The following is a 23,418-nucleotide window of genomic DNA, read 5'->3' as shown; positions in this document are numbered from 1 at the left end:
CAGGAATATCCCCTAGAGGAAGGCATGCCAACCCACTCCAGTATTCTTGCCTAGAGAACCCCATGGACAGAGGAGCCTGGTGGGCTACAGTCCAGGGGTCACAAAGAGTCAGATAGGACTGAAGCAACCTAGCACGTCAGCATCTTTACACTTGCTCTCTCATATGTGGAAACTAGGCTTTTCTTAGAGAGCACAGTCTAGATTCTCTGCCTCATAAAATAAATTTTAGTTTTTATCTTCTTCCCACCTGTATCGGTCTCCTCTAAGATGTTAATGACTGATCGCAAGTTAATGTGTTAGCTACTAGAGGAAAATCTAAATTTTAACTGGGGATTTCTAAAAGAGTAATGATTTAAAAAAAAAAAAAAAGAACAAATAAATTTTAATAGGAAATTTCACACAATGCAGTTGGAATGATACTTGCAAGCAGGGTTCTTTCTAGTAGCCTTCAAAAAAGAAAAAAATCAGGCCATGTAGCAACTGTCATCCCCCTTTCCCTTTATACAACAGCTTACCTAGCAGTCAACGGGCACTGTGTATCTAGACATACAGATACATCCTTCTGCCTAAGGAACCCCTCAGGAGCTTAGGGGTTTTGAGGCTGAGTGGGCTCCTGAGACCCTTCTGGAAGTCACACTACTCGGGCTATTAAGGTGATCCTCGATGTACTAGAATATACTGCTCACTCAAAAAGGAAGACTTGCAGGGTTTGTAGGAACCTCTAGGATCCACAAAATAATAGATTTGCATGCAGTACCCATTTCAACTAAATCCTTTCATAGTTCATAGGAGAATTTCACATGCTGAAAATCACTTACTCAGCCTAAGAGTTTAATTATTCATTTGGTTCTGAGCTGCACCAGGAATGCAGCAAAGGCTCAACTAAGACAGACTCTGAGCAAGGAAAGAGCCCACATCAGTGTTTCTAGGTCTTTTCATAAGAACAGATGCCAGCAAAGGACCTGAAGCATTCATGGTGTGGGGCCCATGTGAAAGGCTGAAGATCTTGCTAGTATTTTATCATGAATAGCTGTTGTCCATGAACTCAAATTCTTGAAATAGAAGGGAAGAGAGGCAGAACTTTTTATGAAGCTAAGACACTACGCCAAGGACATGTGACTAACTCTATCACATGTCTTCTCTGGCTTCTCTTGACTTTTTGAAGGGCTGTGTTCACTTCTTTGGGTCTGATTCAGGCTGCCAAATAGTAATGCTTTGCAATCCTTAGCTGAGTAGCAGTTGACAGATGTCACAGAATCAGCTCAAAATTACATGATGAAAAAAATTATGTATTATGATGTTAGTTATTAATAGAAGCAGTAGATTAATAACTAACATTGTCTCTAAAACAAAACCTGTTCTTTCTAAAAATTGATCCAAGCTCTAATGTCCACATCTCATTTTTTAAAATGAGATCAAAGTAGATATTGGGAGACTTTTAGGTGCCAGACTATATACTTTAACCTTCCTAACACAAATAAAGGAGCCCCATTTTACAGATGAGGAAACTGGCCAAATTATGTGCCTGCTAGTAAATGGGAGAACAAGAATCTAGGTCTGTCTCCTCTGCCCAGTGTTTACCACTGCACCAAGGTGTAATAAATTATTAGTCACTCAGTTGTGTCCAGCTCTTTGAGACCCCGTGGACTGTAGCTCACCAAACTCCTCTGTTCGTGGAATTCTCGAGGTAAGAATACTGGAGTGGGTTGCCATTTCCTTCTCCAGGATATCTTCCTGACCCAGATCTCCTGCATTGCAAGTAGATTCTTTACTGTCTGAGCCATCAGGGAAGCCCAGGGTATAATATTACACCATCTTTATTTCTAAGCCCATGGAAGTTTAGAAGTTAAATACTAGCAGATATTTACCCTCAACAACTAAGTCAAACATGTCTGTCATTGTTGTTCAGTCGCTAAGTTGTGTCTGACTCTTTGCAACCCCATGGATGCCAGGCTTCCCTGTCCTTCACTATCTCCAAGTTTAACTCTTCCTATATATCCAAGCATGTAACCCCCCTTACCAAAGAACACTCAAAACTTCAGCCTGTCTAGATGTCCATCGGCAGTTCAAAGGCCTGCTACCTAAAAAGGATTTTGATAGTTTCCTGGAGTTGTAAGACCCAGTTCCTGATATCTGCTCCCTCATCTTAACTCTTGTATCCAAAGTCATTTCTGCATTAACCTTAGCAAGGTGCCTTGAGTCTGGAAGGGTCATTCTATCAGGGTTCTTTAATCCAGTGGGACATATAACAGATATATCCCTTTAAATACAACCTGCATGCTGATGAGTCACATTTATACTTCACTTCAGCCTGTTCTGAGTTCCAGAATTATAGTATTCACTACCTCCGCACTATCTCCATTTGGACATGCACTAGGCATCTCAACACAGTATGGCCAATAAAGAACTCCTGATTCCATACAAGGTCTCCAGCTAAGTACCTGCCATTTTGATGTCTCTCTTTTCCTACCATCCTGTATCCAATCCATCAATATGTCCTATTGTCACCTACCATTTCTTACCAATGCAGCTGCTAAAACTAAATTCCAAGCCAATATCATCAATAGCCTGAATTAATTCTTAATGGGTCCCCATACCTTGTACCCTACAATTCACTTCCTCCACAGCACTTTCTAAATTATAAATTATATTAGTCTTATGCTTAGATACCTCTCATGAATTCCCATCATGTTTACAATACAACAAAAACATGACACTGTCTATGAGGTCATGATGATCTTGGTCCCACTCACTTCTCCAATCCTATCTCCCTATACTTTCCAAGTCCTTCTGCTCTCTTGAGAAGTCCAAAAGTGTTCTTCTCTCAGTGCCTTTTTACTTGCTATTCCCCTACTCAAAGGAACTGCCCTCCTTAAAGAGACCTTCTCTGCTACCTCAGGGAAAGCACCCCTTCACTTCTGTCATTCTCCATCACTTTACACCATTTTATCTGATTGGAGGCACTTTCAGCAAACAGACTTGGCTTCATTATTCATTGATGTGTTTATTATCTCCTCTGTTAGAATATATTAATATGTTCCTTTAAAACAGGGGCATGAATATTGTTCTCTGCTGAATTTTCTGTGCCTAGATCAGTGTCTGACACACAGAAGGCACTCAGCAGGTAACTGTTTATTGACTCTTGGACAGACGATTCCAGAAAAAGAGGTATCAGACTCTAGAGAAACACTGACAGAAGGAACACCGAGACGAGAGACTGCTACTTGCCTTGACTTCCAGTAAAGAATGTATACTTCGTATTCCTCTGGTATCAAAGGTCAGGATTCTTTCTCACAACTAGCACAGATTGAGTAAAAGTCAGTGACTGCTCTATTTTCCTAAGTAATAGTTTCTAAGAAGTATCAGCCCCTGAGAATCAATTTATTGAGTTTTGCCTCTAGATCTTGATAGAATTAGGCCTGTGTCACCATTTCATGGGAGAGAAGTCCTCTCAGAAAAAGTAGTCTTATTTATGGAGCCATTCCCAGTCCCACCACAGGTCTCCAAACAGTTCCTCAGATTGCAGCCTGGGTCAGCAACCACTGTTCCTGAATGCCATGTGAATTCTCTGACTCTTGAAACTTGGGAATGAGATATCAGAGATGACCCTAAACAACCCACTAAAATATGAAGTGATCCTTAGGTTTTTCAAGGTCTCTCCTGTAGGCAGCTACCAACACTGCAGGACACAGCTCCTGAAGACACTCACCTCCCCAGCATCTCTGCTAGATGTTCCACACCAGCCTGTGAGGATCCCGGAGCAGCACAGTAAGCTTGGTAGCTTCCCTGCTGAGGGCCAGGCAAGTGGTATGAAACCTACAACTGAAGAAACGATTCCACTTCTGCAGATTAGAAGCAGTGGAGTTCTATCTCTAATTTTCTTTCATCCATTATTCTGTTAATTAAATGATTTATAGTTTTCAGTGGAAAGCAGAACAGGACTGTTGGATAAGCAATCAGGTATCTGACACCTATGTGATCTTGGTCAAGTCACCCAGCCCCCTCATACTTCAGTTCTGTCATCAGCTCTGTTTCTTGTTTATAGTGACAGTAAATGCCCTTGCTTTGTCAGAGAGATGGGCCTCCTGTGCTCCATAAGTATTCATTTGATGGTGATTATCACCTCCCAGTCATGGTTTCTCTGTTACTATGAAGTTGTTAATATTTGCTACCAGATGGTATTTTCAAAATAACTTGGATAGAAACTGCTATTGAAATGCTAATGATTACCTAGCTTATTCCAGAGGACCAATTCATAATTCAGGGTAAAATCAGAAGATAGCTGAAGTACCCTGGGGAAGGTGAAGAACAAAAATCTCATGGCCTAATATATAAGGGACTGAGCAGCTTAACTGTTACCATTTATATACTAGAAAGCACGATGACAACAATATGTTTTTCTTTTTTTTTTTTTTGCCATGCCACACAGCTCGTGGCATTTAAGTTCCCCAACCAGGGGTCCAACTCAGGTCCTCAGGAGTGAGAGTTCAGAGCCCTAACCACTGGAACATCAGGGAATTTCCCAACAATACGTATTTTTTAAACTACCAGTTTCTGATTATTAATTTTAAAAGTGAATATTTCTGTGGGAAAAACCACTATGAATGAAAACATAAACCACTGCCAGTTTGGTCCTCAGAGCAGAGCATCAGCACCCTCTGAGAGATCTGGGGCCACCAGCCCAGACCTTCTTAATCAAAATTATCTAGGTTGGCTCAGTGATTTTAACTCTGAGTTCTCCAGATGATTCTTACACACACTAAAATTCAAGAAGCACTGTTAGTGCACCAGCATCACGTATAATAGCACAGGGATCTCAAACTCAAATGCTTACAGAGGCAAAGCCAGTAATAAATAGTGACTCAGCCTGGTTTGAACTAACTGGAAAGCGCAGGTCCCATTTAAAGGAAACAGCTACCATGCAGCTTTGGCTGATGCTGTTATCTGGAAATGTGAGTCCATCAGCGTCAAATTTCCTAATATTTCAAAGGAGGCCACACATCTAAAATTTCAAGTAAAAACTGTATCCTAAAATGCTATCAAATAATGAAAAATTTTAACCAATACTCAGGTAGAACAAAAGTTCTGGTCTGAGTATGTATAGGATATTTGAGGAATAGCCTAGAAGTCTGCCGGTAATTCACATGAGACAAACAGGAGATGAAGCAGGGAGAAGAAGAAGAAGAGAGAGAGAAAGAAGATTAGAAGCTATAGAGCCTTGAAGGTAAGAAAGGATTCAGATTTTTCTCTGATGCAATGAGAAGCACTGGAGAGCTATGAACAGATAAATGGTATAATATAATTTGTATTTATAAAGATTACTCTTATTACTGTTTTTCAGTGGCGAGGCCAGGACCAGCACTAAATCTCCAGCATCTCATTGCAAGAAAACCTATAGTTGTATTCATGAAAAATGCAATCATTTGATGTTATACACCTCGGCATTAGGTCTGGACAGAAACTATTAATATTAATATAGTGGATTCCTGGAAACTGTCTCTCTAGTTTGTCATGAGCACCTCCAATGATGCCCTGAAATGTTCAAGGTGGCCAATTCTATTTTCAGACTCCTCCAATCCTTGGGACTAAACCCGAGTCTCCTTTTCCTTTGCTTGCCATGTGGCCAGTGTTGCTCTAGAATTCAGATCTAGGAAAAGTCAAATCTATGTTCCACATGATAATGCTCCATTTTTTCCTCAGGTTCATTCAACTTTTCCAATTTAATATGGTTTTATGTTTCCTCTTAAAGTTCCTTTTAAAGGGAATGCCAAAATTTAAGGATAAATGCCCTGTCAAGTCGGGTCATCACAGAATGAACCAGAATATAGTCAAGATATTGTGGTCTGGTCTTATTATGCTATTTACTCCTATCATGCCTGTTGTTGAGCTTCCCTTGTGGTTCAGCTGGTAAAGAATCTGCCTGCAATGTGGGAGACCTGGATTAGATGCCTGGGTTGGGAAGATCCCCTGGAGAAAGGAAAGGCTACCCACTCCAGTATTCTGGCCTAGAGAATTGGCAAAGAGTCAGACACGACTGAGCAACTTTCACTTTCACTTCATGCCTGTTGTTAAATTAATTTCTTAAGTACTTTTTATTTCAACATCCAGAAATTGTACAGTAGGTTTTTTGATGCAAGTGTAGGATTCTACATTAATTCCAGCTACATTTAATTTATTAGAGCAATGTTGCCAGCCATAAATTCATTTTGATGTGACTGCTGCCCAAAATATTTGTATTCTTCCTAGTTTTGCAATATCTACAATTGTGATAAGCATACCATTTGTGTCTTGTAGTCATTCTTATAGTGTTGAATAAGACAAAGGTCATTGACAGGTTTGGGAAATCCTTTAACCTCATTAAGTCACACTACTGTCCTGTAGCCACAACAGACATTAATTATTTACTGTAGCAATCTTCTCTACAGAACTTGGGCCTGGTTTTAAAGTCCTAAACACAGCACTCTTAGTAGCCACTAATCAATGATATTTAGCACTTGACATGGCAATAATTTGACATCCCGAGCTCAGAACAAAGCACAGTGACATGCTTCAGATTCACGCCCATCATGTTTGCTATGGCATGCTATTAAACTTGCTTTGCATTGCCCACTAAGTCTTCTCTTGTCAAGTTCAAAAGTACTAAAAACTAATCATTTTTAAAGTTTCACAAAACATGTTTTGTCTGCTGAAATGTTTTAAATGGAGACTCACCAAACTTCACCAGGTGCCACTTCCTCAGGCTGTCTCCTTCTCCGGTCCGTCCTCTCCATCACCAGCAATTATCTGCTTTCACTCATCATCCATTCCATTCAATAAACACATTTTGTGTGTGAGCTCTATTTTCAGGGGATTCACAACCTAGAAGGACAGACACACATAAACTTCATTACAATGGAGCATGGAATAAGGGATGATTTTCTTTCACTCTTGATAACCAGACCATCTAATCAGGCACAAAGGAGGTAAGAGTTCACAAAGAGCTTCTTGGAGACACAGTTTGTGTGTGGATGGGTGTGCAAGTGTGCATGCGCATGCTCAGTTGTATCAGACTCTTTGCAATCCCATGGACTGAAGCCTGCCAGGCTCCTCTGTTCATGGAATTTTCCAGGCAAGAATACTGGAGTGGGTTGCCATTTCCTTCTCCTGGGGATCTTCCTGACCCAGGGATCTAACCTGCATCTCTTGCATCTCCTGAATTGGTAGGTGGGTTCTTTATTAGCTGAGCCACAAGGGGAGCCTTATGAGTGGAGATAAATTCAGTGGGTGTAGGAAAACTGAGAACGGCATAAAGGAAAAATAGGGTAAGAAAACAGTATGGACGGGTAATACTGCCTGAAAAAGTACTAAGGGATAAATGTTGGTAGGCCTGGGTCAGAAATGGAAAGTCTGCATGAATCTCTTGAACTATTACCATTCAGCAGCTGAAAGAATGTAAGCAAGGAATGACACAATCAGGTCTGAATTTCAGATGAATCACTGAAAGCAATGTTGTAAATATAACAAATGAGGCAAGACTAAAAACAGTAACTTAAAGATCATTTCAGTAGTCCAGGGAAAAGATGAGCGTCTGAATCAAGACAGTGGGGGTACACTTTAAAAAAAAAAAAAAGAGAGAAAGATTAGAGAAAAATATAGAAGTATATATAATGTAATAAAACTTGCTGAGTGATTTGATATAGAGAAGCAAACACAGAAGCATTAAGCATAGCTGTTTCTGTATGAACAACTTGGATAAAAGGCATGGTCACCAACTGAGAAAGAGAACAAGGAAAGAAGTTAGGAACAAATTGGACCATGCTTAATTTAAGATGTGTGGGGACATCCCAAGTGGGCATGTCTTGCAAATAGACTGTTTTTTTTTTTTTCTTTTTCTTTTTTTAATTGAAGGATATTTGCTTTACAGAATTTTGTGGTTTTCTGTCATATATCAACAAGAATCAGCCACAGGTACACCCATGTCCCCTCCCTCATGAACCTCCCTTGCATCCCCTCCCTAGCCCACCCTTCAACTTTTTAGTCTCCTTAGAGTGAAGGAGAGATCAGAACTAGAGATTATTTGGTTAGTTCTTCCCAATGGAATTTAGGATAATGTCAGACCTAGTTTATCATGCCAAGTCTTCTCTTAACACTGCATACCTCCATTTACAGATACTAGGCTCCTAATCATGTCAGTATGTTTTATTCCACAGCCTTGCATCTTTCTGCAATGTTAGAACTGCTTTTCCCTTTGAACTCCTATACACAAGCATATCATACATACAGGGTGAGGTAATGGTCCAAGTTCATTTTACATATGGCTATTAAATTTCCCTAGAACCATGTCTTGAATAAAACTTAATTTTCCTATTAAATTGTATTGTCAACACTATAGACAATCAATTGACCATAAACAAAAAGCTTTATCTCTGACCTTTCAATTCTGTTTCATTGTCTCATTGATCTCATAGCAAGATGATATTTCCTCGATACTATAATTTAGAATAAAGTTAGAAATTAGATGGAAAAGGAAATGGCAACCCACTCCAATATTCTTGCCCAGAGAATCCCGTGGACAGAGGAGCCTGGTGGGCTGCTGTCCATAGGGTTGCACAGAGTCAGACACTACTGAAGCAACTTAGCATGCATGCATTGGAGAAGAACATGGCAACCCACTCCAGTATTCTTGCCTGGAGAACCCAAGGGACAGAGGAGCCTGGTGGGCTACCATCTCTGGGATCACACAGATTTGGACACAACTGAAGTGACTTAGCAGCAGCAGCAGAAATTAGATAACATACAAGGCTTCCAACTTGTCTTTCTCAAAATTGTTTGGCTATCCTAGGTCCTCTGAATTTCCACATAAATTTCAGAATCAGCTTGTCAGCTTCTAAAAATGACAAATCTGTTCAATTTGTCTAATGCTTGGGTTGGTGAATATAGTCCCTCTTTATTTTCTGATTTAGTTAGAGTCTTTTTTTTGCTTTGTCAGTCCCAGTTCAGTTGCTCAGTTGTGTCCAACTCTTTGGGACCCCATGGACTGCAACACGCCAGGCTCTCTGTCGATCAACTCCCAGAGCTTACCTAAACTCATGTCTATCGATTCAGTGATGCCATCCAACCATCTCATCCTCTGTCATCCCCTTCTCATCCTGCCTTCAATCTTTCCCAGCATCAGGGTCTTTTCAAATGAGTCAGTTCTTCGTATCAGATGACCAAAGTATCGGAGTTTCAGCTTCAGCATCAGTCCTTCCAATGAACATTCGGGACTGATTTCCTTTAGGATGGACTGGTTGGATCTCCTTGCTGTCCAAGGGACTCTCAAGAGTCTTCTCCAACACCACAGTTCAAAAGCATCAGTTCTTCGGTGCTCAGCTTTCTTTATAGTCCAACTCTCACATCCATACATGACCACTGGAAAAACCATAGCTTTGACTAGATGGACCTTTGTTGTCAGTCTACCTAAAGGTATATCAACTTTGCTGAACTTTTCAAATAACCAACTTGTTTTTTTTGGACCACACCACACTGCATAACAGATTTCATTTTCCTGCCAGGGATTGAACCTGTGCCCCCTGCAGGGGCAGCCTGAAGTCTTAACTACCCAAAGAATCAACTTTTAATTTCACTCATTTTCTCTATAAAATAATAGATAATAAAAAAATATTATTGATTTTCACTCTGATCTTTATTATATTTTTCCTAATAATTACCTTCTGTTCATTTTACCCTCCTTTTCTGTTTCCTAAGGTGGAAGTTTAGGTTATTGATTTGAGGCCTTTGTTAACAATATAGACATTTAAAACTATAATTTTTCTCTAGGCACTGTTTTACCTGTTTCCTACACTGTGATATGCTGTTTCTATTTTTATTCAACATGTTTTCTAAATTTTCTTCTGATTTCTTCTTTGGCCTATAGGTTATTTAGAACTGTGTCACTTACTTTGCAAATACTTGGAATTTTCCTAAAAATTATTTTTCTTGATGACTTCTTAAATTTAATTCCATTATGGTCATATAACATACTTTGAATGAAGTCTATCTTTTAAAATATACTGAAAAAGATTTTTGTGGTCGAGTATATGGTCTATCCTGGAAAAAAAGTCCTGTGTGCCCTTGGAAATATGTATTCTGCTATATTTAAAGATATGTTCAAAATTTATCAGGTCAGTTAAGTATATAGAAGTGTTCATGACTTCTATATCCTTGCTGAGTTCAAAGTTTTCTATATCCTTGCTGATAACCTGTCTAGTTGTTCTACAGTTTTTTAGAGTAGCTGGGGAATTAAACACCAGGTTGAAATTTCCAACCATAATTTGTTAATTGTTTTATTTTTTCTTCAATTTTGTCAGATTTGGCTTAATGTATTTTGGGCTTCTGTTGATAGGTGTGTTTATAGTTATAATGGTTATTTGTATGTTTCTGATATTGGCCCTCTTATTACCATGAAATGTCCTTCTCATATTTCTTCACTTAAATTCTATTTTTGTTTGATGTTAATATAGCTACTCCATCTGTTATGATTACTGTTTGTATAATATATCTTTTCCCATATCTTACTATCAACATATTTATATCTCTGTAACTTGAGTCTCTTATACAGCATATAGTTGATTCTTGCATTATTATTTAGTCTGACAATCTCGTACTCTGATTGGAATGTTTAACCTGTTACTATTTAATTACTGATATAGTAGGATTTATATTTGTCACTTCACTATTAGTTTTTTAATAATGCAATGACTTCATTCTTTTCTGCTTCCTTGTGTTAAATATACTATTATGATTTTAATTCCTCTACTAAATTTTTAATGATATTTTCTCAGTGTTGCTCTAGGAATTGCAACATGCATCTTAATTTATCAAAATCTATTTTAACATTGGCTTAATTCTAGTAAAATATAGCAACATGTTCCTGTATGGTTCCATTTCTGCCTACCTTTTTATGTGCTATTTTTATCACATGTAGATATGTTACAAACCAACAGAGTGTTATAAGTATTGTTTCAAAAACCATATATTTTTAGATAAAACAAGAAGAGAAAAAATATATTGCTTTTTTTTAAAACATTTACATGTATACTTTCCAGCACTATTTATTTTTTCATGTAGATACAAGTTACTCTCTGGTTTTATAATTCTCTTCACCTGAAGAAATTCCTTAAAGAATTCACCAGCCAATGTAGGAGACATGAGTTTGATCCCTGGGTTGGAAAGGTCTCCTGGATGAGGAAATGGCAACGCACTCCAGTATTCTTGCCAGAGAATCCCATGGACAGAGGAGCCTGGCGGGCTACAGTCCATGGGACTACAAACAGCTGGACACAACCTGGTGACTGAGTAACAACAGTAAATCTCTAAGGCAGGCCTACTGGCAACAAACTCATTTTTCCTTTCAACACCTTAGACCTGTCACTACACCACCTTTTTGCTTCCAGTTGTTTAGATGAGAAATCAGCCATTATCTGACCATGTTCTCTTACCGGCTTTCAAGATTTTCTCTTTGGCATTGGGTTTCAGTACTTGACAGGTCATGATTCTCTTTGTCTTTATCTCATTTGGAATCCACTGGGATTCTTGATCCTGTATGTGGTTAAACAACAAATTTGAGAAGATATTTGACCATTATTCTTCAGATAGGTTTCCCATATTTCTTTTTCCTCTCTTATGGGAGGTGGGACTCAGTTATGCATATGTTGGCATATTTGATGTTATCCTACAGATCTCTAAGGTGCTAATCATTTTTCTTTAACCTTTTTCTATATTTTAACTGGATTATTTATACTGATCTATCCATCATCTACTGATCTATCTTCAAGTTCTCTGGTTCTTTCTTCTGCCATCTTATATCTGCTATTGATTTTATCTAGTCGATTTTCCCCTTCCATTACTGTACTTTTCAACTTTAGAACTTGTTTATGTTTTTTTCTATTTCTGTATTAAGATTTCCTATATTATGAATCTTTCTCATATTATCCTTCAATTACTTAAACATGATTTCCTTTAATTATTTGAAATATTTACAATTGTTGCTTTGAAATCTTTGTTAAAGATCTAGGTCCTCAGAGACAGTCTATTGACTTTTTGTTGTTATTGTCCCTCAATGTGGGTCACACTTTTCTCTGCATGGTTCTTTATTTATTTACGTTTATTAAAAGGTAGATATGTTAGATTACATATTGTAGCAACCCTGGATGATATATTTCCCCTGAGAACTATTGTTCTGAATTTTTTTTTTTCATTTTTGTATGTTTATTTTAGTATCTAGTCAGGAATTAATCTGTGGGAGCTGTTTCCCTCATAGTGTGTGGCTACCAATGTCTTTGTTCAGTATATTTTATACTAATCTTAATTTTTAAACCTGAAGTCCAGTGGGTCACCCCATGTATATCTGTGTAGTAGTCATCCAATGACTAGACAGAGGTGTTCAAACTCCTCAGATCAATACAGCTTCCCCCTTGTGTGTTGGTAAAGGGTCAAGTTGAGCTAGTTTTCAGGTAAAGGAACCAGGTGTTTGACTTATCTCTGGGTCACATTTACATTCTATATCCTCAGTCTAGAAACTCAGTCTTTTTTCTGTTGCTCAATTCTAGTTTTCCTGTTTCAAATTCTGCTACATATTAAAGTCTAAGGGCTAGTCCTATTCTTGAACTTATTATCTAACCTTGTATTCATTCCCCACTGCACCCTGACACTGGATACTTTACCTAGATAACCACCTACTAGCCATGAGTAATCTCTTCTGATACTGGGTTTTCTCTCTTATGCATATCACGTTATGGTTTAGCCTGTGTCATAAGCAACTAACCTTCCACCCTAGGTGAATAAGGCCAAGAAAGGAAATTTCAGAAAGATAATAATTTATTTATCATGGTTTTTCTTATGCCTGTTACAGTGTGGTGTTTTGCTTTTTACAATCACCTAATAAGTGTGGCATTACATTAAACAAAATCACTACAATTGTTTTCCCTAATTATCTCCTTAACCCCATGTAAATTTTTAAATTTCCCAAATCTTAAGGATGTTTTGTAATTTCTGAGCTTATTTTTTATATGCTACTTATCATCAGAGAAAGGCAATTTAAGAGTGGTATTAAAAACTTCATATATGCACACATCAGTTCAGTTCAGTCACTCAGTCATGTCCAACTCTTTGTGACCCCATGAATCACAGCATACCAGGCCTCCCTGTCCATCACCAACTCGAAGAGTTCACTCAAACTCATGGCCATCGAGTCGGTGATGCCATCCAGCCACATACACATTTACAAATTTATGTTAAGAGCTTTATAGAATTAAAATATCATCATTAAAGAATCTCTGTTTTAGCAATGGGTTTGGCCCGAGTAAGTAACCATCATGACAGCCATACTCTCTCACAAAGATACACATGAAATAATGATTCTTTACTGGAATAACATGCATATTAATTAGTTCCTACAGCACTTGAGAAACTTCTGTTCTCACCAGTAAGGTCAGAAAATGCATCCGCCTTAGTTAGCAGCACAGTTAAAAATCCTGAAGCAAGTTGGGGTCACGTAGAAGACTGGGCAACTCAAAGGAAGGGCAAAACCAGAGAGAAGAATTTTTCACAGCCCTAAAATGATGCCATGTGATCTAATCAAGGCACTATATTTTTGGCATCCTAATCCCTATTATCCACAATTAGAATGGACAGTTCTATTCAATTAGCACATGGCCAGGATGGCTTTGAATTTAGTATTGAAAATTTGGGCACGCCACATTAACATTCAAATAATCAAATAAGAAGTCTCAAGGGAATTTAGAATTTTTCTTAACACCTGGCACCAAGCTATGAATAATAATATAAGAAATTTGCCTAAAGAATTTTAAACTTGAGTTATGATTTACTCTAAGGTAAAATGCCAAAATTATCTCAAGTTTGTCTACAAACTGCCAATCAGCTTTTAGATTTTAAAGGTTAAGGACACCCTCAATATAAAAACCTCCATGCACAAATCAACAAAGGGTTTTTCTTTCATTTTTATATTACAGAAAAACATGCTGATATTCTCCATAGCAAGATACTCTCACTTACTAATCTCTGATTTCTAGAAGTCTAAACTTGACCTAGTGAAATATACAGATACATAACCTAATCTGAAACATTGAGTTAATCCCAAAGAGTTAAATTATGTATTTGAGTCTGGTGAAATATTAAATTGTCCTAGTATATTAAAATGTCATAATAACAACAATAAACTCAAGGCAAATTGGAGAAGGCAATGGCACCCCACTCCAGTACTCTTGCCTGGAAATTCCCATTGGCGGAGAAGCCTGGTAGGCTGCAGTCCATGGGGTCATGAAGAGTCAGACATGACTGAGCGACTTCATTTTCACTTTTCACTTTCATGCATTGGAGAAGAAAATGGCAACCCACTCCAGTGTTCTTGCCTGGAGAATCCCAGGGACGGTGGAGCCTGGTGGGCTGCCGTCTATGGGGTCACACAGAGTCAGACAAGACTAAAGCAACTTAGCAGCAGCAGCAGCAAGACAAATAATTTCAGATAATTCTAGAGCATGACAAAGGTTCATGGGAAGATAAATTCATATATTTGGAGAAGATACACAAACTGCTTTTGAATGTTAAGGTAACAGTTTCTTGATCAAATCCACTATAGACACACTTCACTTAAGAATGAACTAGATGATTCTTTAGTGTAAGGAAAGAATATCATCATATATCATACCTGTAAGCTAAAGAAAAGAATATATTTCCAAAACATCACATATATGTTGAAAGGAATGAAGAAGCAAAATGGCCAAATGTGGCAGGTACCCTTACACCATGGGGCTAGAGATCTGAGTTACACTTGTTTTGCCACATCTAACTTTGGGAAAGTTAATTTGACTGTGTTTCAATGTCTTCATCTGAACACAAGATTATCAGTATCAGATGATCTAACAGAGGTTCCAAAATGGCAACCTGTTATGCGGATCTGGCCAGTAGATATATTTGGTTCATATTGGTGTTTTTATACAACAACAGGATTTTCAACTAAAAGTTTTCACATAAAACTTTTTTCTTCTTTTAACTCAAAAATCTTTCCCAAGACAGTGTTGAAATCACCATATGGCAACACTTTGCTTGAGCTGTAAAGTGACTGCCCTCTACAGATGTAAGCTCCCTTTAGCTGGTTTCAGTTCTTCTCTTCAGGTTCTTTTTTTTTTTTCTTTTATTATTTTTTATCTTCTTATAAATCTTATAAAAATTATTTATATTTTCTTTTAATTTATTATTATTTATTAATTTATTATTTTTATCAAGGTAAAGTTGTTACAGAACACTAATCAGTTTCTTCTGTTCAACATTATAATTCAATCTTTGTATATACTACAAAGTGAACGCCACAATAAGTCTAGATACCACATGTCACCATAATAATTGATCCCTTTCACCATTCCACCCACCTACCTCTACTCTTTAGCCTTGAACAGTCATCTGCACTCACCCAGAACATTTTACTTATTTACTATATCTGCTTAGCCTTGTAGGCATTTGAGATTGTGATCTCTAATTCATTAGGTCCCTTCAAGCTCTAAGATTTTGTGACTCTTCTTATTAATAAAAATACTTTAGCCTGTAATTTCCTAGAATGGTTAAGTTTCTACTTAGATAAAACCAGAGAGAGTGGATAAGAGAATGGTTGCACTCTAGGGAACAGATACATTCAAGGAAAACAGAAGGATGGAGTATTACTCATTTGGATAGTAGACTTAGACCATCAGAGCAAAACACGATTTCCCTGGGAAATGTGGACATAGGGAAAATGTCACAGCTTGGACAAAAAAATGCAAAAATAATTTTAGAAATGGAATCAAGGAAGAAAATAATCCTTTGTTTTAACAAATGCCCTTTTGAAGCCAGACAAGGTGCTAGTCTCAAATTATTACTTGATTTGTTAAACCTCATGAGCTGCTAGGTATCTTCCCTATTGTAAGGATGAGAAAATGTAGGTTCATAAAGATTAAGTAACTTGCCCGAGGGCACACAACTAGTAACTGTCAGAGGCAGAATTTGAATCTAACTCTAGAGCCACACATCACCAGACATGGGGAGAATGAACATACCTTGTTCGATTTGCAAGAATATGACCAAGTTCTGCAGTTTTATTAAAGACGCCCTGTCCAAGAAGTATAAATATGTAAAACTTGGACCCTAAATCAATTACCTTGTCACCAAGTTTTCCACAAATTTTTTAAAATAAATAAAACAAATGCAAAAGCACAAAAACAAAAGCACATCAAGAAGAGCAAATGCTAATGCTAAGTTACTTCAGTCGTGTCCAACTCTGTGCAACCCCATAGACAGCAGCCCACCAGGCTCCTCTGTCCGTGGGATTCTCCAGGCAAGAGTACTGGAGTGGGTTGCCATTTCCTTCTCCAATGCATGAAAGAGAAAAGTGAAAGTGAAGTCACTCAGTCGTGTCTGACTCCTCACGACCCCATGGACTGCAGCCCACCAGGCTCCTCCGTCCATGGGATTTTCCAGGGAAGAGTACTGGAGTGGGGTGCCATTGCCTTCTCCGAAATAAAACAAATGCAAAAGCACAAAAACAAAAGCATATCAAGAAGAGCAAAAGGCATATCTAACTGACCAGGCTAAGAGGCTGCCAGAACATTACTCTGCTGACAAAGGTCCGTATAGTCAAATCTATAGTTTATACAGTAGTCATGTATGGATGTGACAGTTGGACTATAAAGAAAGCTGAACTTCAAAAAATTGATTCTTTTGAACTGTGGTGCTGGAGAAGACTCTTTGAGAGTCCTTTAGACTGCATAAAGATAAAACCAGTCAATCCTAAAAGAAATCAGTCCTGAATATTCTTTGGAAGGACTGATGCTGAAGCTGAAGCTCCAATTCTTTGACCACCTGATGCGAAGAACAGACTCATTGGAAAAGACCCTAATGTTGGGGAAGATTGAAGGCAGGAAGAGAAGGGGACAACAGAAAGATGAGATGGTTGGATGGCATCACCATCTCAGTGGACATGAGTCTGAGCAATCTCCGGGAGTTGGTGATGGACAGGGAAGCCTGCCGTGCTGCAGTCCATGGGATCGCAGAGAGTCAGACACGACTGAGCGACTGAACTGAAGTCAATTAACAACTGAAAATTGGAATACCTTCCCCTAAATTATAATAGTATCACATAATCAACTATATCATTGAGCCGAAAATATCTTAAGGTCATTCATTCACCTTGAAAAATTTAGATGTTACTATTTCTGAAAGTAAATATTTGGCAATTTTAAAATATCAGGAAGAATTTTGTGAATACTTACTAAGAACTCATCTAGTCTTATTTCAATCATTTCATGGATGTTCATGTGAATGCCTATTTAGTCATATTCTGTTTTCACAAAATTGACATTATGACAAGGTTTTATTAAAGTATGAACTGGTGAAAATTTTCATTAGACATAATAAAATGTGAATACTCAGCTTTTCTGAATTTCATAGAGTACTGGGGGCAATATATGTTATACTGTGTGCCATAGGTCCCTTGATCTCTCTTGAAAAAAGAGGAACTCTAATTACATATGAGATCAAAGAAAGACAAATATTATACAAAAACTGCCTTTCAATTTTTGAAATATGGTTGTGTTCCTTTAAAGTTCATTGTATTCCTTTATAGTGAAAGTGAAAGTTGCTCAGTCATGTGCGACTCTTTGCAACCCCATGAACTATACAGTCCATGGAATTCTCCAGGCCAGAATACTGAAGTGGGTAGCCTTTCCCTCCTCCAGGGGATGTTCCCAAACCCAAGCATTGAACCCAGGTTTCCCGCATTGCAGGCAGATTCTCTACCAGCTGAGCCACAAGGGAAGCCCAAGAATACTGGAGTGGGTAGCTTTTCCTTTCTCCAGTGGACCTTCCCAATCCAGGAATCAAACTGGGGTCTCCTGCATTGCAGGCAGATTCTTTACCAACTGAGCTATCAGGGAAGCCTTGGTATGGTCATCACTAATTGCAATAAGATTTCAGAAAAGTAATTCTTCATATTTATTCAGTCATGTTTCTTTCTTATCATGTTATGCTGTTTCAGTAGTCCATATACTCCTAAAAAATACTCACTGAATTAGACAGCTGTACAAAGATCTTACACAATGAATTTTTTTCTGCATTTTAAAGATGAGGAGTATAAGAAACATTTATTTATGATCCAAATTTAAATCACTTTTGCTTTAAAAACAAGGCCAAATAGCAAAGCCTCTTCTACTGCTTGTGCTCTATAGTATAACATCTCTTGATTACTCTGACAGAGTTCCAGTCACAGGTTGTGAGTCAGAAAGAGGTTTTTCAATGTCCAGCAGCTAAATGTGTCAGCCATGACATTTCTGAAAGTTCTATTTTTATATACAGAGAGAAGGAAAAAATCACTTCTTTGTATCTGTCCCTTGCAAAATTCTCAGTTTAACTCCAGCTTTAGATATGTACACTAGTGAATGCATTCTTAGTTAACACGACAAGCGACTAACATTTTTAAACTGGAATAATGCATGTAATGAAAAAATAATCTATACAAGTTTGTCCCTTCTGCATTCTTATTCCCTCTTTTGGTCATAAAGACTGTTAAAATGCAGTTGAAATAATACAAAATGAAATTCAAATCTCACTATTGTCCTAATCCTTTTTTCCCACTCTTATATAGCTTATCTAAAAATGTTGAAATGTAACTTGCTTGAGTTATAATATTATGTGAATTAAGAGTCAGCATTGTTTGGAAGCTCCTTTTAATTGGTCTACAGGGAGGTTTTCTGTATATATTAAAATGATTGTATGTCTGAATTATAACAAACCTACCTTTAAACTTCCTTTGTGTTTAAACATGTATTAGAGGCAAACCATTTTAATACTTCTTGGAGCAGGCTTTATTGCTAAAATTATTGGTTTGGCAATCTTGGCATAAATGGAAATTTCTGATTGGCTGTCATATCAATGTCAGTGGAGCCAGGAAGTGCATGGCTCTGGCTGTTTTCCTTATTTTTATTTATAAATTCTGTTTCATAACAGCAATAAGATGCTTCAGGCCTTGCAGTTCTAGGGGATTATTGCACTTGTCAGGTGGTAAAAATCACTGGCCCCTCTGCCTTGTGCCTCAGAACACCACTAGAGGCATGTAATCACTGAAAAATGCAATTCCTAGAATTTCTTAATATTTTATAAAGACATATTTAACTTTTAAAATAAATGATCTATTTTGAAGGTTAGAAGTGTCATAAGAGTATTCAACCACTAGCTGAGAAATGAACAAAACTTAGGTCATAGAGGCAGAGAGAAATGGCCAAGCAGTGACCATCTTTCAGTAAGTCCAAAAGGATATATAAATCTAGAATAAAGTATATTTTAGATGTAAATTGAGAAGCTGGACTATGAATAGTCAACATTTGTATATTAATATAAATTGTCTTGCCATAATATTCTAAGTTTGTTTTCATCCTTACAAATAAATATTAATATATTTATATACAAAAGCATGATATAGATTGCAAGTATAAGTACATGAAAGTCATACTTGAAAAAGTGTAATTTACTTACATTGAAGGAAAAGATACACACTATTTTTTCCTACTGCTGCTGCTGCTGCTGCTGCTAAGTCGCTTCAGTCGTGTCCGACTCTGTGGGACCCCATAAACGGCAGCCCACCAGGCTCCCTGTCCCTGGGATTCTCCAGGCAAGAACACTGGAGTGAGTTGCCATTGCCTTCTCCAACGCATGAAAGGGAAAAGTGAAAGGGAAGTCGCTGAGTTGTGTCTGACTCTTTGCGACCCCATGGACTGCAGCCTACCAGGCTCCTCCGTCCATGGGATTTGCCAGGCAAGAATACTGGAGTGGGTCGCCATTGCCTTCTCCTAATAAAAAAGTCCTACCTTATATAATTAGAAAAATACTTAGAAAAAAAAAAAAACTTGAAAAGTATACTCTTGAAAATATAAGCAGGCTGATTTCTCTAATAAATGAAATGCAAAATTCAGACACAAAGTATACAACAGTGGACAGATTGAAAAATGAAGATTAAATTTCTATTTGCAAGTAATTGTTTGGAAGTAAATTTCTGTATTTTATCAATTGTTCTAAATAACAATGTAAGCCAAAGGAGACCAAATTATCTTTCCAGGGAAAGAATACCAAAGTTTTTCTTGGAAAAGGGCCAGTTTTAGGTAGGGGGTGTTTATGGCCTGGGGAGTTACCGTAGCAATAGAAAAAGATTAATAATTTGCACATGTTAGATTCTTGGAAGGCAGGATACAGCTGTAAAGAATTAACCCCTCTTGAGAGATGTAAAAACACAGAGCAGCTGAGAGGAGACCTATTGGGAGGGACTAAAAACTATTCAGGCTACAGATGTCCTCAAAGTGAAGCAGAAAAAGTACTTTTGGGAACCAACATGCCTTTGTCTTTGCTTATAAATGGGCAGATAACTTTGTAAAAAAAATTAGACAAAAGGAACAAATTGTGTCCAATTAAAATGTATTATTGAAATATTAAGCAAGCACTATAATGAATTGCTCAAAGAAATGAGTACTACATTGCTTTTCTCAAGGATGTCCTAAAATAAAAGCCACTCTGTTAAAAGAAAGTGTGTGTATCTGTGTTGCTGCTGCTCTGTATCTCTAACTTTCTGAAAGGTCGCTTTATTGAGTGACAAAAGACTTTTTGGAATACACAAACCTATAAAAGAAATAAGCAATCAAATGAAGATGTTTTTTCAATGGCTAAATGAGAGGTCCAAATGCTATTTTAACTGATATTGGTGGTTGATTTTTGCTTCTTTGGAGAGAAAAGTGGCTGCTATGCTTCAGTGAAAGAGCCTAACATAACTTTATAAAGATTTAAAAACACAGGTGTAAAGAGTGATGATACTACCGAAAACATAAAATCTCCTCAAAGTGACTCTCAATCATCATTCCAATTTCAATGGAGCCTCAAGCAGAGATGGAAAAAATACACACCCGACTTAATGTATAATTCAGCACCTTGGTGTTTCCTTCAAAATACTGTGTCAGTGGTTCTCAAAGTGTGGTCTTGGGTCCCCTGGGGATCCCTAAGACTCTTTCATGGGCCTTACAAGGTCAAACTTGTTTTCGTAATAATACTAAGACATTGCTTTTTTCACTTTCATTGTCCCATGAGAGTTCAAGTGGACTTTTCAGAGGCTACATGACATGTGATGACATCATCACCCTGGTGGTTAATGGAATATGCACGCATGGGTACTCTTCTATTTAAGGGGATTTTCTAGGTAAACTCCTTGGGGTCATTAATAATTTTGTATATAGTAGTCTGGAGACCAAAAGTTTGAAAGGCATTAAATATGGTCACCTGACCTACCTCACAGTAACATCCTTGCCTGTATCTTTGATATTGCAATGCTTTCTACATAGTGTTAAACACACTGCAGTTGCTATTATTATGATTAAAGAGTGAACATACTTGTTACATGTACATTCCAAACTCTGTTCCTAGCAGCAGAGCCTTTAACAATCAACAAAAGAAAGTTGTGTCATCAGCTTATCTACTTATAGATAAAAAGTAGAGCTGTGTCCAAGGGAAGAAGAAACATAGAGCTGCCTATGGGGCTGCCTCCAAAAACTCCGCCAGAGTTTCTTGAATTCCTACTGAGACACTGCAAAAACCACCTGTTAGATTTTCCAGACACACAGCCTAGACACACACACATATATATGGTGTGTGCGTTGTTCTACACATAATATTTTATTTCAATAACAATCTGGTGAGGTACAAGAAATAGATGTTACCCCACAATAAATACAAAGAAATAGGAAATACAAAGATGGGAAAGGTCACACACTAGTTAAGAGATACAGCCAAGCCTTACACCAACGCCTTCCAATTCCATGTCCAGAGACCTTATTTCTATATCATTCTAGCTCTACTTGGCACTTTAAACTGCTCATAAACTTAAGCTCAATTTTTATAAGTATTATATATTTAGCTCTCTTCTTCCCTAAAAATGGAGAGAGAAGAGACCCCTGTACTCATTCTGAGTTTTCCTCAAGAATTATCTTCTAAAACTCTACCTTGGCGAGCACCTCAGTGAAGATAAGAGTCACTAGGGAGATTTCTGTTAACCTTGCTCCCCAAATAGTAAATCAGCAAATAAATATGAGAGGAGGAAGAGGAGGGAGTAATCATTCAGAACAGATATATTTCAAGAGGACACTGATTCTGCTTACACTCTCTTTTTTTTTTTTTTTTGCCTAATCCAGTCTCCCAATCCTTTAGTGAGCATAAAAGCTGAGAGAGAGGTATTAAGAATTTAAATTCTTCATATATTATAGTGTGAAGAATTTTAATTCATATATTATACACACATGAGGTGTTTAAAAGGTATATTTTAATTGAAGAGTACTCGCCTTACACCCTTATTTCAGGTAAGTAAACAAACACGACAGAACGAACAGCTTTCTAAGGTCATAGAGGCAACAGCTAAACCAAGTTAACAATTAATAAGGCAAATCTATAGAACATATGATTTAATTGCTATATTGTTTTTACCCCTCATTCGGCCATTGTTACTAGACCAGCTTTCCCTGTTCTACCAATTCTTCTTCATTCCTCAACCTCCAACAATGGTACCCCAACTTTTATCTGCAGCTCAGTCATGTGTTTTGTGGGGAACAGGACTTCAGCAGAAGTATGAACTTTCTGAGGAATAGGTCAGTCTCCTACTGAGTTGGAATTCTCAACCTTCTTGGGGTTGCCTGGCCCAGATATTTTGTGCTAGACCGAGAATTCAACATGGTCATTATTTCAGACTTCAGAGGAACATTCAAAAGCAGGTCTGATCTGTCTAAAGCCACATTAAAAGCTCCTGAATACCATTTCTATTAACCAGTGTATTTCGAATAATTTTTCACTAAAAATAGCACCACATACAAATCAAGTAAAAGAAGTATTTGTCAAGCTGTGTTAGTTAATAGTAACTCTAATATAAAGACTACAGAATGTTCAGAGAAAACGAATCTAATGATTTAACACAATCCTATGTTTAATTAACACAATCTTTTGCACATCAATTTATTCTACTGTTTAAAACAGCATTTTATCACACAAAATAGAATAATATTTGACTTCATAATATTTGTAATCACTACGGTGTATCTACTGTACTGTTAAAAAATAAACAGGCACATTAAAAATTTTAAGAGTTATTTGAAGCAAAAATTGATACTCATCAGGCAGCATCCAGTCTAGGATGCAGAAAAGAACTCTGAGGAGCTGAACAAAATGAAAAACTTTTATAGGCAGATTGGAGCAAGAACAAGGAAGTTATACTCGGCCAAACAGCCAGGTTGTTTATTGCAAGGTTACTTTCCTTCAGGGATGACAGGATCTATCAGGCAGATTACCTAACTAGTGTGATTCCTGATTGACTGATTTAGGATTCCTTTCTGG

The 23,418-nt window shown here is 37.5% G+C and overlaps 1 long non-coding RNA gene across 3 annotated transcripts in view; it reads right to left on the bottom strand.

Moving 5' to 3' along the window:
- LOC107131350 (uncharacterized) overlaps nucleotides 1-23,418 on the bottom strand; it is a 37,296-nt gene that overhangs the window by 12,173 nt on the left and 1,705 nt on the right. The window contains exons 1-2 of one of the 3 annotated variants that reach the window (XR_009491561.1): nucleotides 11,460-11,611; nucleotides 6,712-6,858 (exon numbers count right to left, since the gene is read on the bottom strand). This is a non-coding gene — a long non-coding RNA (uncharacterized lncRNA). Of the gene's footprint in view, nucleotides 1-6,711; nucleotides 6,859-9,060; nucleotides 9,598-11,459; nucleotides 11,612-23,418 lie in introns of those variants that run through there. The other 2 variants (XR_003030424.2, XR_009491562.1) reach the window with 2 other exon arrangements.

The sequence above is a fragment of the Bos taurus genome, chromosome 2 (genome assembly GCF_002263795.3).
Source record: "Bos taurus isolate L1 Dominette 01449 registration number 42190680 breed Hereford chromosome 2, ARS-UCD2.0, whole genome shotgun sequence".
In the NCBI taxonomy this organism is placed as follows: domain Eukaryota; kingdom Metazoa; phylum Chordata; class Mammalia; order Artiodactyla; family Bovidae; genus Bos; species Bos taurus.
The sequence above is the reverse complement of the archived record's forward strand: the minus strand, read 5'-3'. Positions and strand labels throughout refer to the sequence as shown.